This window comes from Dromiciops gliroides, chromosome 3 (genome assembly GCF_019393635.1).
Source record: "Dromiciops gliroides isolate mDroGli1 chromosome 3, mDroGli1.pri, whole genome shotgun sequence".
Lineage (NCBI taxonomy): Eukaryota > Metazoa > Chordata > Mammalia > Microbiotheria > Microbiotheriidae > Dromiciops > Dromiciops gliroides.
This window is the reverse complement of record NC_057863.1, coordinates 212046307-212063638: the sequence shown is the minus strand read 5'-3', so window position 1 is coordinate 212063638 and position 17332 is coordinate 212046307.

Here is a 17332-nt window from a genome sequence, read left to right as displayed (position 1 = left end):
ATCATGGTATACAAAAGAATAAAGAGATTAAAAATGGAAAGTATATTTTAACATAATTAAATGGCTAAACTTGATTTAAAAAAGGATTAAACTCAATTTAATAAGTGAAGAAAGTCTGAATTTAGGGGAGATATTTATTTATATCTATACAAAAAGTGTTTTGCTCCAAAGTCTAAAAATATATACCACCACCACCCCCTATACCTTTATACTTGTGAGAATTAAAGGGAGCCTTTTCTTTCCGGAGAGCTAAAAAAGAAAAAAATATATATATCCTTCCCTCACTGTAGCTATTTCTCCTTTAATGTTGTAGTAAGCCTCATTTCAATTTTTAAAACAAGTATTATGGTAGTAGTGGTAAATGCTATATGGTAAAATTTTAACATGCAAAGAAACCTAAGTAAAAATATGAATTTTTAAAACTTTATCTGATATTAGAGTATTAGAATTGAACTATAATATAATTTAACTTTAAAGCAAAAACTATTACATGAGTTTCTTTTTTTTTTCCTTTTTAAAACTTTTAAACCAATTATTCAACCATTGAATAGACTCAATTTTAGGGTTATTTTAAGTTTATCTGAAGCATAATTTTTGCTTGAACAATAATTTTAAATGAATTATCCTTAATATTTTATCCAAATTATTTCCCTCACTCTACTAATTAGTATAATAACAACAATATATTATTTTTGACTATTTGAAATGTTAAAAAATAATCATTTCACTGTCTTCATTATGCCAACTAATTTGACTAGTTTTTTTCAGCAAATTGTGCATCACCATGGAGACAGAGTATAATAGTTTTGCTTAATAATTCATTTAAATATGGAACATCACAAATAATCTCATGACCTTGAAAAGATTTTTAATATTCTTAAAATGGCCAATTGTATGAAAAAAAATATCCCTTGTTTCATTTAATAAATTTAGAATTATAATTTACACTTTAAAAAATAAGGGTAATTATTGACAGTTTTTATAGACTTTGCACAATTATTTCTATAATTAATAAAGTAATAACATTACATTAGATTGTAGATTATCATTCCAAACAATTATAGAATTCTTTCAAATGATTTTCATCTTTACTTAAAACATTAAAGTAGTGATTTATTTTTAAATGACTTAATATATTTATGAGAATATTCAAAAAGTTTAGATGCATGACAATCAAGCCAAAGAGAATGAATTACCATAAATATTTTTATATGTTTTAGATTCTTAAAACATTGGTAAGTGATAAAAATAGTACTATAAAATTAATGATTATATATTGAAGAATAATCCAAATTCTGTTGCAAAGAAAATCATTCCTTAAAATCTCTTCAATCAGACTTTGATATGGAAAACTATAACATATTCATATATATATATATATATATAAGTATATAAATATATTCATATATACATATGCATGTCATAGTACTTCCCAATTAAGGCAAATAATTTTATAAATATTTCAATATTTTCTTGTTTTATATAGGAAATATATTTTCAATATTGAACATTTTTGTTATAGTTATGTTCATATAAAGTACTATCCAATCCTTTATTGAGTTAATTTAAATAATATAGTAATTATGCATCTTGAACTGACTAGTCAATTTTTACTATATTATTCATTCCTGTTAAATGTCTGATCATTTATATATATATATATATACATATATATATATATATATATATATATATATATATATATATATATATATAATTTGTGGGAATATATACCTTTAATTGCATATCACTTTGAAAGGTGATAGTATTATTATGATCAGATAATTTTCTTCTCTTTGTGTGTCTCTGTCTCTGTAAGTTTGTCTCTGTCTCTGTCTCTTCCTCTGTCTCAATTGACTTTAATTTATTTGATCTATAGAATTATGGATGAGAAGTGGAGTCTTAAAATATCCACAGTGTCTAGAATAGCCAGTTATATCAGAACAATTATCTTTTGATAGCTTCAATTACCTACCTCAAATCATTGGCATGATGATTCAAATTATTACATTTGTTTTTCAGGGTATAGGAAAGATTTAAATAGAATTTTGTTCACTTGTTAGGTTTTTCTGAATTCTTATTATAGTTGCCAATATTGAGTAGTCATTTTTATTCAATTAATATTATTGTTCCTACCACTCACTTGGCAATTACCATATGCTTCCATTTGCTGTTATTTTTTCATTTTAGTTCTATGACATACATCCATGGTTATACACATAGCCAAGGAGATACAGTATTGTTGACTGGTTGAGGTTAAGTTCTAGGCTTTTTTTTTTGTCTCATCATTCTATTCATTGATTTATATGATACATTTCTTTAGGAAAGGGTTGTTGCCTGTGTCAGCATCTATTTTTCCTCATTTCCTATTTTCAAAATCAACAGCTTAAAAATTGATTAGTTGGTCTGACTTGCATGCCACATTTTGCAAACTTTTTTCTTTTATTATTTACCCTAATAATTAAGTAGTCTGATAATGACAAAGATTCCAACTTTAATAATCAATAATTTCCAATCTACCAAATTAGATTATTTGAGATACACATTTATTACATATGTATTATGTGCCAGACACTGTGCTAAGTGCTAAAAATACTAACATAAACCAAAAGACAGTTCTTGCACTCAAGAATCTTACATCCTAATGGGGGAAAGAAAATATATAAAAGGGAAATATAAAGCAGGGGATAGGGTAAGAAGTAGGGAATACTCATGAGGGGACAAGGTAGAAAAGTCTAGAGTGTCAAGAGCTGAGCCAGATTAGAAGGTAACATAGTAGAAGTGAGAATTTCACAGAAGGAGGAAGCCATGGTTTGAAATATGATTCATTACTTTGTTCATGTTTGTGTATTTATGCTAATCTATGCATTATTTTTTTCTTTACATGTCCAGCACCTCCTGACCCTACTTTCCAAGACAGTATTTCTTACATCTTTGTGAGAGGCCTTGGGCCTCTTTTATTTCTTACTTCTAAGTCACTATTTTCTAATATATCTTTCAGGATGCTTATTTATGCCCTAATTTTAAACAATAATCAAGGGGCAGCTAGGTGGCTCAGTGGATAGAGCACTGGTTCGGGACTCAGGAGTACCTGAGTTCAAATTCGGCCTCAGATACTTAACACTTACTAGCTGTGTGACCCTGGGCAAGTCACTTAACCCCAATTGCCTCACTAAAAAACAATAAACAAGCATCTATTTTCCTATTCTTCCTACCAGAACAAAAAGAAAAAGAAAATACTTGTAACAAATATGGTTAAGTAGAACAAATTCCTATATTTGTTATGTGAAAAAATGCAGGTCTTATTCTGCATCTTGAGGTCATCACCTATCTGTCATGATATGGGTGACATTCTTCATGATTAGTCCTCTAGATTGTTGGTCCCTGAATTGATTAGAGTTTTTAATTCTGTCAAAGTTGCTCAGTTTTAGTTTTTGTTTTATTACAAATTGTGCTTTTGGTTCTGTTGACTTCACTTTACATTAATTCATGTAAGTCTTCCCAGAAATCTAATAAACCATATATTTTTAGTTTCTAATAACATAATAGCATTCCATTAAGTTAATAAATCATAATTTATTCAACCTTTCCCCAACTGTTGAAAATTATCCTTAGTTTCCAGTTCTATGACAACACAAAAAGAGTTACTATAGGTCCTTTACCTCTTTAGTCCATTTGAGAAACAGGACTAGTAGTGGTATGGATGGATGAATCAAAGCTTACACAGTTTATTGATTTTTAGGCAGATCTTCAAAATAATTTTCAGAATGTGTGAACCCATCCAGAATTCTATCAATAATGCATTAATATGACTATTTTCTTGCTGCCTTATAACTTTCATCATATTCATTTTGTTGTCAGCTTATCCACTTAAATGGGTTTCAGGTAGAAAGTCAGAGTACTATTAATTTGCACTTCCATAATTATTGGTAATTTGAAGAAATCTTCATGACACTACTTGTTACTTAAATATCTTTCCTTGAAAACTATCCGTTGATGAGGTCAGCCAACAGGACAGAGTAGGATGAAGCAACTCAGGGCAGCTGACCCCACAACTACTATAACAGATTTCTAGAAATTTTAATGTAGTAGAAACTACAGTAGTTGTCTAGTGACCCCAAGATCAGAAATGTATCCCAAAGGCAAGAGATCAAGAACCTTGTAACAGAGGTAGGTGGTATCACACAGAGAGACCTTGAAGTAAGAACAAAAACCAGTACCTGTTGTTTGACCCAAAAAAACAGATTTTAAATTTGTGTCCTGGTGTAGCAGATCCCCATAGTACTGTATTTCTTACCCATAGAGAAGTTCATAGATACAGCTTCAAATTCAGGGTAAGGTTCAAAGCCAGTATTTTTATTTTATTTTTCTAATGACATTTTATTTGAAAGATGAACTAACAAAAATATTATACTTTAATCTGTGTTCAGGTACCATAAATTCTTTCTCTGTCAATGTATTGTATTTTTTATAAGTCCTTCTGATAGCATTCTGCTCTTCATTTCTTAACAGCACAATAGTGTTCCATGCTAATCTCTGCTTCACATTTTTTCACAGTTAATATTGCTAACTATATTTCCCTCCATCCTATTTCCTCCCCTTGATCTTTATTCTATTTTCTATCTTCTTTCACCCTATCCCTCTGCAAAATTGTTTTGCTTCTGACTGCCCAACCCCCAATCATTCCTCCCTTCCTTCATCCCTTCCCCCTTATCCACTTCCCTTCCCACTTCCCCACAGGGCAAGATAATATACCCAATTGAGTGTGTATGTTATTACCTCTTTGAGGCAATTCTGATGTGAGTTAGGCTCATTCACTCCCCCATACATCCCACATCTTCCTCTCCACTCCATAATCTTTTTCTTGCTTCTTTTATGAGATACTTAGCCCTACTCTGCCTCTCCATTTCCTTTTCTCCCAGTGCATTCCTCTCACACCTTAATTTTATTTTTTATAGAGATCATCATCACTTCATATTCAAGTCACACCTGTGCTGTCTGTTTAACTATACCCCATCCAGCTGCCCTAATAATGGGAAAGTTCTTATGAGTTACAAGTATTATCTTCCCATGTAGGAATGGAAACAGTTTAACATTTTAACATCCCTCTTAATTTATTTTTCCTGTTTACATTGTTATGCTTCTCTGTGGACCTGTATTTAAAAAATTAATTTTCTATTCAGTTCAGGTCTTTTCATCACAAATGCCTGAATGTCCTCTTTTTCACTGAAGTACCATTTTCCCCCCTGAAATATTATACACAGTTTTGTTTGGTAAGTGATTCTTGGTTGTAATCCCAGTTCCTTTGCCCTCCAGGATATCTTATTCCATGCCCTCCAAATCTTTAATGTAGAAGCTGCTAGATCTTGGTTTATCCTCACTGTAGTTCCACAATACTTGACTTGTTTCTTTGTAACTGTATGAAATATTTTCTCCTTTACTTGGGATGTCTGGAATTTGCCTATAATATTCCTGGAAGTTTTCTTTTTGGGATCTTTCTCTGGAGGTGATCAGTAGATTCTTTCAATTTCTATTTTACCTTCCACTTCTTGAATATCAGGGCAATTTTCCCTGACAATCTCTTGGAAAATGATGTTTAAACTCTCATTTTGATCATGATTTTCATGTAGTCCAATAATTTTCAACTTATCTCTCCTGTATCTATTTTCCAAGTAAGCTGTTTTTCCAAGGAGATATTTCACATTGCCCTCTATGTTTTCATTCATTTGGATTTGCTTTATTGTGTCTTGATTTCTCATAAAACCATTAGTTTCCATTTTCTCAATCCTAATTTTTAAGCAATTATTTTCTTCAGGGAACTTTTGTATCTCCTTTTCCATTTGGCTTTTCAAGCTATTGACTTTTTTCATGACTTTCCTAAATCTCTCTCATTTCTCTTTCCTCTACCTCTCTTACTTTATCTTCAAAGTCCTTTTAGACTGCTTCTAAGGCCTGAGACCAATTCACAATTTTCTTGGAAGCTGTGGATGTAGGAACTTTGACTGTTATCTTCTTCTGAGTGATTAATTTAATTATCCTTGTCAAAAAAGAAACTTTCTAGGATCTGCATTTTTTTTCTGTCTTCTCATTTTCCTAGTCTATTTCTTAGCTTTTAACTCCTTGGTGCACTGCTACCAGGATGCACTGTCCCAAGGTACAGGGGGTCCAAGGTGATATGCGTTAAGGCGGGGCTCATTCTCCACTCCCCCTGGCCTGGGCTCTCATCTGCAAGCAACCACAGGCCCACTTGCCCTTTACCCTTGGAAGAGAATTCTGTTCCACTGTGCCTCCACGTTCTTGCAAGCCCATGCCTGTCCCCCAACTTGGCCACTGCCCAACTGCTTCCTGGGTACATGCACAAGCCAAAGAACAGAGTCCTGCCTCAGTGCCAGCAGAGACTCCTGTAATCTCTCTCTAGCCAACTGCTTGACCATCTCACTGGTCTGTGAGCTCAATTCCAGAAGCATCCATCACTGTAGCTGATTAAAACCCTGTGCAAACCTGGGGCTGACTGCAATGGCCTGCCTGGGGCTGGATCTATGCTGGTGTAGGCATCTTCACTCCACTCTCATCCTGGTACAACAGACCTTTTCTGCCAACCTTCTAAGCCATCTTTGGCTGGAAAATGACCTCACCCTGTGCTTTTGTGGGTTCTGCTGCTCCAGGAATTGTCTTATGGCATTATTTGAAGATATTTGGAGGGTTTGGGGAAGCACTCTGAGAAGTCACTGGCTTTCCTCTACCATCTTGGCTCTAACTTTTAAGCCAGTATTTTTAACAGTTATTCTGACTTTAGACTAAGATTGAGGATATAATTCCCATAGGCCATTTTGGCCAAATATTAGATAAGATAGGAAAGTAACATACAAGGTAATGAGTCCCAACAGAATCATGTAGACCCTGAGCCTGAAAAAAATGCCATTCTGTAGAGTAAGTTGGCCAAAGTTTGTAAACAAAGGAACAAAATATCTAAGAAGTCAATATAGTTCTAGGTAATCCCATAACACAAACCCGGAAAAATAGAATACAAATTGCTTTCAAGTTCAATTAGCAATCCTAGAAGAAAAGAAACAACATATGTTTAAAGGTAAACTTATTTTTAAGTGAAAATATCCAATTGATAAATAGTCAAAGGATATGAACAGACATTTTTTTCAAAATTTTCAAAATTTTTATTTTCTAATGAAATCAAAATAATTTATGGTCATATGAAAAACTGTTCCAAATTATTTTGTTTTTTATTTCTTTCAGGGCAATGAGGGTTAAGTGACTTGCCCAGGGCCACACAGCTAGTGTCAAGTGTCTGAGGCTGGATTTGAACTCAGGTCCTCCTGAATTCAAGGCCGGTGCTTTATCTATTGTGCCACCTAGCTGCCCCATGTTCAAATTATTATTGATTGGAGAAATTAAAATAAAAAAAAACCTTGGGATTTCATTTTACATCTACCAGATTGGCTAAAATGATAGAAGGGGAAAGTAACAAATCTTGAAGGAGATGTGGAAAAATTGGGTCACTAATTCATTCTTGCCATATGAAACTGTGAACTGATCCAACTATTTTGGTGAGAAATCTTCAGTCATGCCCAAAGAGCTTTTAAACTATCTCTACCCTTTGACCCAGCAATACTACTATTACATCTATTTACAAAGATGATGAAGTAAAAACCTTAATGTTTAAAAATTTTTATACCACCTCTATTTGAGGTGACAAAAAACTAGAAATTTCATGGATGCCCCTCAATTGAGGAATGCCTGAAAAAGTTAGGGTATATGATTGTGATGTAATACTACTGTGCTATAAGAAATGATGATCTCAATAATTTTAGAAAAACATGGGAAATTGGGAATGACATGTTTTTTATAAATTTGAAAAAGTTCTTTATATATTTGAAATACGAGATATTTTATTTGTGAAACTAAAACATTTTTTTCTCACAATTATCTATTTTCCTTTTAATCCTACTACATAGGTTTTATTTGTAAAACAAACCAAAAAATTATTTAATATAATCAAAATTAAACAATTATATTTCACAATGCTTTGTTTCTGTTACTAATTTATAAATTATTCTCCTCTCCATAAGTTTGAGAGGTAATTTGTTCCATATTTTTCTAATTATCTTGTGTTATTTCCCTTTAAATGGACCATGTATCCATTTTGAAGTAATCTTGGTAAATAGTGTAAGATATTGATTTATACCCTATTTCTCCCAGACTGTTTTCTAGATTTCCCAACAGTTTTAGTTTTTCCAAATAAATAATACTTATTCTTAAAGGATAATTCTTTATATTTATTGTGAGATTCAAAATTGGATATACAGAGCATTAATCTCCCCCTTTAATGTTTCCCTTTTATATATATCTCCCAGACCAATAAGAAAAAGGAGCCTCTGAGCTTTAATCTGTGAGGGATTAGTTTGTATTGCTTGGGGATTAATTAGACAATGAAAGGTGAAACCAATTAGGGAAATAGGGAAGTAGAAATACAGAAGAATAGTCTTAGATCTAAATTTAGCCTTTTCAATCCCAGAGATTAAACTGGTGTAAAGGAATTTAGGATTTTCCTTTATAAAACGCACCGAATCCCAAACTGCCTGCCAGGCTGCAAACCAGCACACCCAAGGCCAAACACCAACCACATGCTTCTGAACTCCTTTCTCCAGAGCACTGCCACAGCTAAGTTTAACAGCCAGAGATAGTGAACTTCCATTCCCACCCTCACTTTTAAGTTGGCATCCCAGAAGTTCCTCCCGTGTTACTCCCCAAAAGGGGAGGTCCTTCAAAAGCCGATTCAGTAGCATGCTCAATCTCTCAAATGATTCAGCTAAAACTTCTGATATTAATCTTTACCACAAATAATTTTTACCACATTATTAAACACAAGATTAATATAATTCTTTTCTGCTGTGTATTGTATAATCTATACTGTCTCACCGATCTACCTTAGTTTTGATAATTACTGCATAATTTGGAATTTGGTACTGCCAAAGCTCTTTCCTTTACATTTTTTTTCATTAATTCATTTGATATTTTTGTCATTTTATTCTTCCAACTGAATTTTCTTATTGTTTTTCTGCTCAATATGACATATTTTGGGGGAAATGTAATGGGGATAGGATTGCTTAAAAAATATCAGTTCACCAAAAAAAAAAAAAAGTCTTTTATTTTATTGACTATGCCTATCCATGAATAATCACTATTTCTCTAATTATTTAAGTAAGATATTGTTTGTATAAAAATTGTTTTTGTAATTATGTTCATGTTAGTTCCTGTTTTTTTTGTGGGGGAGGTATATCTTCAGCTATTTTTTGTTATCTATGTTTATTTTAAAGAGGCTATCTCTTCCTATCTCTTCTTGATAGGCTTTGTTGGTGATATATAAAAATGCTGGTTATTTATGTGGGTTTATTTTATATCCTTTTACTTTGCTAAAATTATTAGTTATTTCCAAAAACTTTTCAGTGGAATCTTTAGGATTTTTCAAGAATATCATCATTTTGTCTTCATAGGGGAAATTTTGTTATTAAATCATTGAAAATTCTGATTTTTCAATTTCTTTCTTTCTCTTATTGCTATTGTTAGCATTTCTAATACAATACTTAATAATATTGGTACCAAAGTGCATCTTTGTTTCACTCCTGATCTTATTTAGAAAACTGGTAGCATAACCCCATTAAAATAATGCTTTCTGATTGTTTTATGTAGATATTTCTTATAATTTTAAAGAAAAATACATTTACATTCATGCTTTCAGCTTTTTAAAATAAGAATGTGTTGTATTTTGTCAAGTGCTTTTTTTTGCATCTATTGATATAGCAAATGAAAATTTAGAAGAAAACACAAAAAAATAAGGTAGCTTTGAAAATGATGTGTAGTTTTTATTGCATAGATTTTTTAAAAAATATAATAGTATGAAATTATACTTCATGGCTTTATATTGTATTATATCCTTATATTGTGCTTTATACATGTAAAGAATCTTTTTCTTTTTGTATTTGAGTTCAAAATGAATGAATTGAAAAAAATATATAATCACTACCTGAAAGAGGTCCCAACCTGAAGAACTACAGGAATATTTTAGCTAAGTTTTTAAAGTCCTTGGTCAAGAAGAAAATATTATAAGAAACTAGAAACAATTTAAATACTGTGGATTTACACTCAGAATAACACAAAATTTAGCAGCTTCTACATTAAAAGATAAAAAGTCATGAAAAATAATATTCTGCTGTGTTTTCAAACAAGAATAATTTTCCTAGAAAACTGAATGTAATCATGCATGAAAAAATGGATATTTAATGAATTAAAGGACTTTCAGATAGTTATGAAGAAAAGACCAGAACTGAACAAAAAATTTGACTACAAGAATCAAGAGAAATATAAGAAGGTAAACATAAAAAAACAATTATAAGATATTTTAAAAGTTGAACTGTTTACTTTTTATATGGGAAAATCTTATTTATAACTCTTTTCTTAAAATCTATAATTCTTAAGAATGCTACTACCAGGGTAATTTGAGAGACTGTACATAGATAGAAGGCTTAGGATTGGGTTGAATAAGATGAAATAATTCTAAAAATTAAAATTGGAGAGGAAGAGATAGAGCAATTATCTCATATAAGCAAGGTGTGAATGGAAGGGTTGTTACAATGAAGGGGAAAAGGTAGCTGGTAGAGAAAGAACATTATTTTCATTAGAATTGGGTTAAAAAAAATATCACATGCACCTGAAAGGGTATAATAATCATAAATTACAGAGAACTAGTGAGTGGATAGTGTAAGGGAAGGACTACTTTGAAAGGGATGTGGGTTAGAGAGACAATGGTCAAGAGCTAATTAGATTGGGGGCATCTAAGTGGCACAGTGGATAAAGTACCAGCCCTGGATTCAGGAGTACCTGACTTCAATTCCAGCCTCAGACACTTGACAATTACTAGCTATGTGACCCTGGGCAAGTCGTTTAACCCCCATTCCCTCCCCCCTCCCCCCACCAATACAAACACAAGCTAATTAGATGCCTGTAAAGGGATAGAGTAAAAAGATAGGGCAAGAATGATAATGGTTAGAAAAAATAGGATGAAGGAAAATATATAACTAGTAATTATAACTTTTAATGTGAATGGAATGAACTAACTCACAATACAGAAATAGTATGGTTAAAAAATCAAAATTCAACAATATGTTGTTTATAAGAAACACATTTTAAAATGAGAGATATTCATGGAAGAAAAATAAAGGACAAGAGTAGAATTTATTATGTTTCACCTGATGTAATACAACAAGAACAACAAACAAACAAACTGGTAGCAATCATGATCTCAGACAAAGTTAAAGCCAAAATAGATTTCATTAAAAGAGATAAACAAGGAAACTAAATTACGATAAAAGGTACCATATATAAAAATGTAATATTAACATTACAACTGTATATGCCAAATGTTATAGCTTCCAAATTTTTAAGGAAAAAATGAATTTATAGAAATTTTCTGGGATAAATATCTCATATCTCAAATATATAGAAAAATTTGTGAAATTTGTAAGAATGTGCTTTATGCTCCAGTTGATAAATGGTGAAAGAATACGAACAGGTAGTTTTTAACGAAAAAATCAAAGCTATGTGTAGTAATATGAAAGAATAATCTAAATCACTAATGATCAGAGAAATGCAAATTAAAACAACTCTGAGATACCATCTCACATCTATTACATTGGGTAAAATGATAGAAGTAGACAATCACAAATGTAGGGTATATGGAAAATTGAAAGGCTAATGAACTATTTGTGGTATTGTGAAATGATCAAACCATTTTGAAAAGAAATCTGGGATTGATAGAAGCTAAGATAGCAGAGAGAAGCCAGGAAGTTGTCTGGACTCTCCTAAGTTTCATTCAGAAATAATATTAAATCAAGCCTCTAAATAGATTCTACAACTACAGAAACTAAAAAAAGACAGAGACACAATCTTCCAACTTGAGGTAATTTAGAAGACTTCAGGAAAGTTCTATCTCACTTGGGTGAAAGGACAGCACAGCACACAGTGTAGCAGAGGTCTGAGCAAATCATCAGGAGGCTCTTGGACATACCTTGGCTCAGCAGTTGAGGCCCCTTGGTCCTGGCTCATCAGGCTGGTGGCACAGCAGGCCATTAGTTAACTTTTCTTTTTTTTGGTGGGGGAATGAGGATTAAGTGACTTGCCAGTCTCTCACAGCTAGTAAATGTCAAGTGTTTGAGGCTGGATTTGAACTCAGGTCCTCCTGAATCCAGGGCCAGGACTTTATCCACTGTGCCACCTAGCTGCCCCATGTTCCAAATTATTATTGACCACAGGGAACATTTATTGAAACTAAGTAACTAAGCCTCCTCCCCTAATAGCTCCCCCATGCCCACATGGGACTGGCCAGATTATAATAGGGACAGCCCATATGGGTGTACTGAGCCAATTGGAGACTCAGAATGACTAAGAACTGCCCCCTTCCTATGGGAGAGACAGTTAGAGACAGTTGGAAGCAGTTAGAGGAAGAGGGAGAGGGGAGTTTTTTGTTTGTTTGTTTGTTTGTTTTCCTGAGGAGAGTGTTCTGAGAGAAATGGAGAGGGAAGGTAGGGACAGTTAAAGGAGCTGCTCGTGTTTTGACCTTCAGACAAAAAAACAGAAGAGACTTTAAGCTAATTCTCCTTAGAGCTGCAGATTTCGGGTAATGGTGACTTTGTGTTTTTTGAGGCAAAGCTATCTCTTTGGAGCTGGCTGGGCTACAGGCAGTTTTGGAGTACCTGGGGCCTTTTTACCCCAGAGATTCAGAAATTGTTCCTAGTTCTACTAATATCACTTATGTTTTAAATTTGTTCCCATTAATAAACCTGTTTTGTTTTTGAAGGAGGCTGTTTCTTTTCTTACCCCAATATTAAGGCGAGCCACCCAATTAACTTTTCCCGTACTTAATTTGGCCCTTACAATACTCAGGATTACACAGGACCTGGCAGCTTCAACATTAAAATATGATATTCTGGAAGACAAAGAGCTTGAATTGCAACCAAGAATCAAATACTCAACAAAAGTGAGTATTGTCTTTCAGGGAAAAAGATGGATATTCAATGAAAGAGGGGACTTTCAAGCTTTCCTAATGAAAAGACCAGAACAGAAAAGAAAATCTAATCTTTAAATATAATACTCAAGAGAAGTATAGAAAGGTAAGCAGGGGGAAAAAAGTTATTCAATAAGGTTAAACTGTTTACATCCCTACACAGGAAGATAATACTTGAACTCTTGAGAATTGTATCTCTGTTTGGACAGATAGAAGGAGTATACATAGAGGTTATAGGTATAAATTGTCTTTGATGTGATGATATAAAGAAAATCAAGGGGTGAAAAGGGGCTATATGGGGGAAATTCATGCTGAGTGAAATAAGCAGCACCAAGAGAACACTGTACACAGTATCAACAACATTGTGGGATGATCAACTGTGATAGATTTAACTCGTTTCAGGAATACAAGACAGTGCCAAAATACTTATAATGGAAAATTCCCTCCACATCTAGAAAAATAACTGTGGAATCTGAATGTGGATTGAAACATACTATTTTCATGTTTGTTGTTATTGTTTTTTATTATTGTTCTTGTTTATTCTTTCTTTTTTCTGGTCCTTCTCTTACAGCATGACTAATGTGGAACTATGTTTAACATGATTGTAATTTATAATCTATATCAGATTGCTTTCTGGCCTTGGCAGGGGGGAAGGTAGGGAAGATGGGAGAAAAATTTGGAACAAAATAAATCTATATATGTAATTGGAAAAAAATAAAAAGCAAAAAAAAAATAAAACTAGATATTGTAAAATTACGATGTGAAAAATTTAATGGATGTGGAATATTTAATGTATTTTCTTACTCTTTAGATATATTGATTACCTTTGTTGATTTTTTCTCTCTCTTCTTTTATAAAAGTATTTCCCATATGAGATGAACCCCCAAGTACCTTAGGGGATAGGATACTAAAAGAAATTATGATAATACAAAAGTAAAAAATAAAACAAAATTTTTAAATCCCAAAGTATTTTATTATTTTCCAGTTAAATGTAAAGGTATTTTTCAACACTTGTTAAAATAATGGGATTTTTAGTTCCAAATTTTTCTCCCTTCCTCTCTTCCCTCCCTTTCCCCAAGACAGAAAGAAATCTGATGTAGGTTACATATGTACAATCACATTAAACATATTTCTGGATTAGTCATGTTGCGAAAGGGTAAAACCTCAAAAAAATAAAAAACCCCAAAAAACCCACAGAACAGTATGGTTCAATCTGCATTCAGAATACATAGTTATTTTTTCTGGATGTGGAGAACATTTTCCATCATGAGTTCTTTGGAATTGTCTTCGAGCATTGCACTGCTGAGAAGAGCTAAGTCTATCACAGTTGATCATCACACAATGTTGCTGTTACTGTGTACAATGTTCCCCTGGTTCTGCTCACTTCACTCCACTTCAGTCCACTCAAGTCTTTCCAGGTTTTTCTGAAATCTGCCTGGTAATATTTTTTACAGCATAATAGAATTCCACAACTTATTCAGCCATTCCCCAATTTATGGACATTCTCTTGATTTCCTATTCTTTAACCCCACAAATAGAGCTGCTATAAATATTTTTGTGCATGTGGGTCCTTTTTACCTTTTTATGATCCCTTTGGGATACAGACCTAGTAGTGGTATTACTGGGTCAAAGGGTATATTTAGTCCCATAGTTCTTTGGGCATAATTCTAAATTGCTCTCCAGAATGGTTGGACCAGTTCCAAAGAAAATTATAATGACTTTTAGGAATTAAAGCAGAATGAATTGATAAGGACTAGGATGACAATTTATACTCATAACAACATTATAAAAATCAATAGTTTTAAATGACCTAAAAACTCTGGCCAGTACAAGGATTAACCATTATTTCAGAGAACTAATGATTGAAAATGCCACCTACTTCTTGAGACAAAGGTGATGGATAGAATATGAAAATGAGACACCCATTTTTGGTCATGAGCTATTAGGTAAATTTGTTTTTATTGACTTTTGTAAATTTGTTATAAGGCATTTTTAATTCTAATGAAGGTGTGAGAGGGGAAAATGGATGTTTGAAAAATTTTAAAAAGGAAAGAACTCTTGATATCTTTTGACAATTTATAAATTATAAAATATATATTTTATACTAAATGCAAATTTACTTGTTTAGCTCTTCCTAGATGAAATTATTTATTCATTTTCTATAATAGATGTTGATGGATATGCTGCAATAATTTTCATGTGTTTGTAATGTTTACCACATTCACTCCCAGGAAAGCATCAAATACACTGAGAAATTATGCTTCTTTTTAGGTTTGGAGATACACAATAAAGCCAATTTTTATTTGTATCTCTAAGAACAAAACTCTTAGCTATCCTCCCATTTAGTTTCAGTTTCCTTTTATCCTTCAGTGTTTTTTTAAACTATAAATGTTGAGATTGATTGTATTCACTTCATCTAGTAGTGTATCAGATGAAAGGGGAAAGAAGTCCCTTGTTAATAGGAAAACATCAAAATAGTATAAGCAAACTAGTTGCAAGGACAAACTCATTTTGCAAATATTAATTTAAAATAGTTGTTATAAAAATCATTACAAATGAAATAAATGGAGGAAAATATAAGGTTAACAGTTGAACATTTAAAACCAATGCTGGGGGCAGCTAGGTGGCACAGTGAATAAAGCAACAGCCCTGAATTCAGGAGGACCTGAGTTCAAATGTGGCCTCAGACACTTACCACTAGCTGTGTAACCCTGAGCAAGTTACTTAACCTCCATTGCCCCCCCAAAGTTTAAAAGCCAATGATAGGGGCAGCTAGGTGCTTCAGTGAATAAAGCACTGGCCCTGGATTCAGGAGGACCTGAGTTCAAATCCAGGCTCAGATATTTGACACTTACTAGCTGTGTGACCTTGGGCAAGTCACTTAAGTCTCATTGCCCTGCCCAAAAAATGTAAAAAAAAAAGCCAATGATAGTCTAATTAATAAATAAATAATTTGGTTAATTATTAATAAATAAATTGATAAGGCAAAAGAGTAAAAGTATGAATAAGAAGAGAACTGAACAACTTGCTATGAACAAGCATCATATCTTTAAAGTAATTGTACACAAAGAAAATGAGAGAAAAGGGGGAAAAAAAGCTCTGCTTTATATCAGATTACTAAAACAACCAGGATAGATAAAAATATTACTATCAGAAAAAGAAAAAAAATTGTCAAGAAATTAATCAGGGAAGCAACACTGAGCTTATAAGGAACCTAGACAATGGACCAATATTATTATTAAAGATAGAAAGACAGATATATAGACCCAATATCATGGCATATAATTCATAAAAAAGAATATGTGGTAGTGTATTTATAGTCTTGCCTTTAGTCATGAAGGTCTGGATTTAGATTTTGCCTCTGCCACATACTGCGGTTATCTCTTCCACATCTTGCAGAGCCCTTTAAATATGATCGGTATGAATTGTTTTGGTTTTCCCTTCATGCCAGAGAAGATGTCTCAATTTGTTTTTCTTTTATCTTTTATGGGGTGTCTACAGTACCTTATTGTAAAATTTTGGTTAAATATTTTTCTGTGTCATCTGCTGGCCTTCAAGTGTCATCTGCAGCTTCTGTAAAACTCCCTCTAAAATTCCTATTTATTATCTTATGCTGACCTGTGCATCACAATGGTGAAAGTCATAGTGGAAGAGATAACTCTAGTTGTGATTCTGGGCAAATCAGTCAAACTCTTAGCACACCAGTAAATTCTTAAAACTGTAAGTTGCAAATAAATTGTCAATATACATTGGCAAAAGACATTCTTCATTGGGAGCTCAGGATACCAATGAAATGACAAGTACAGTCAAATGTTTTCTACACACACATAATCTGTCTTTATACATACATATATACACATATACACACACATACATAAATAACATAAAAAAACAGTCCCAAGTCTAAGAAGAACTGAAGGTGCTCACAGTAGAGAGCAGTTCCAGTCCTGGGAGAATCTACCTTCTAATGAGAGGGATTAAGTTTTTTATGCCATTATCCTGGAGACATTGAAGTTAGAATACAACCAGGACACTTACTAATTCCTGTCTATACCTTCTATCTGATGCCTATTAAAAGTAAGCTTCCTGAGGTCTCTTAGCATCAACATTTGTCATGATGTAGGGTGATGTATGAACGTACAGATCAACTGCTTTCCTCAAAATATATTTTCCTGGACTCCAATGGTCAGCAAACACACCATTTCATATCCTTCACATCCTAGTGAAACTGAACCCCCTGACCGCCCCCCCAAAATC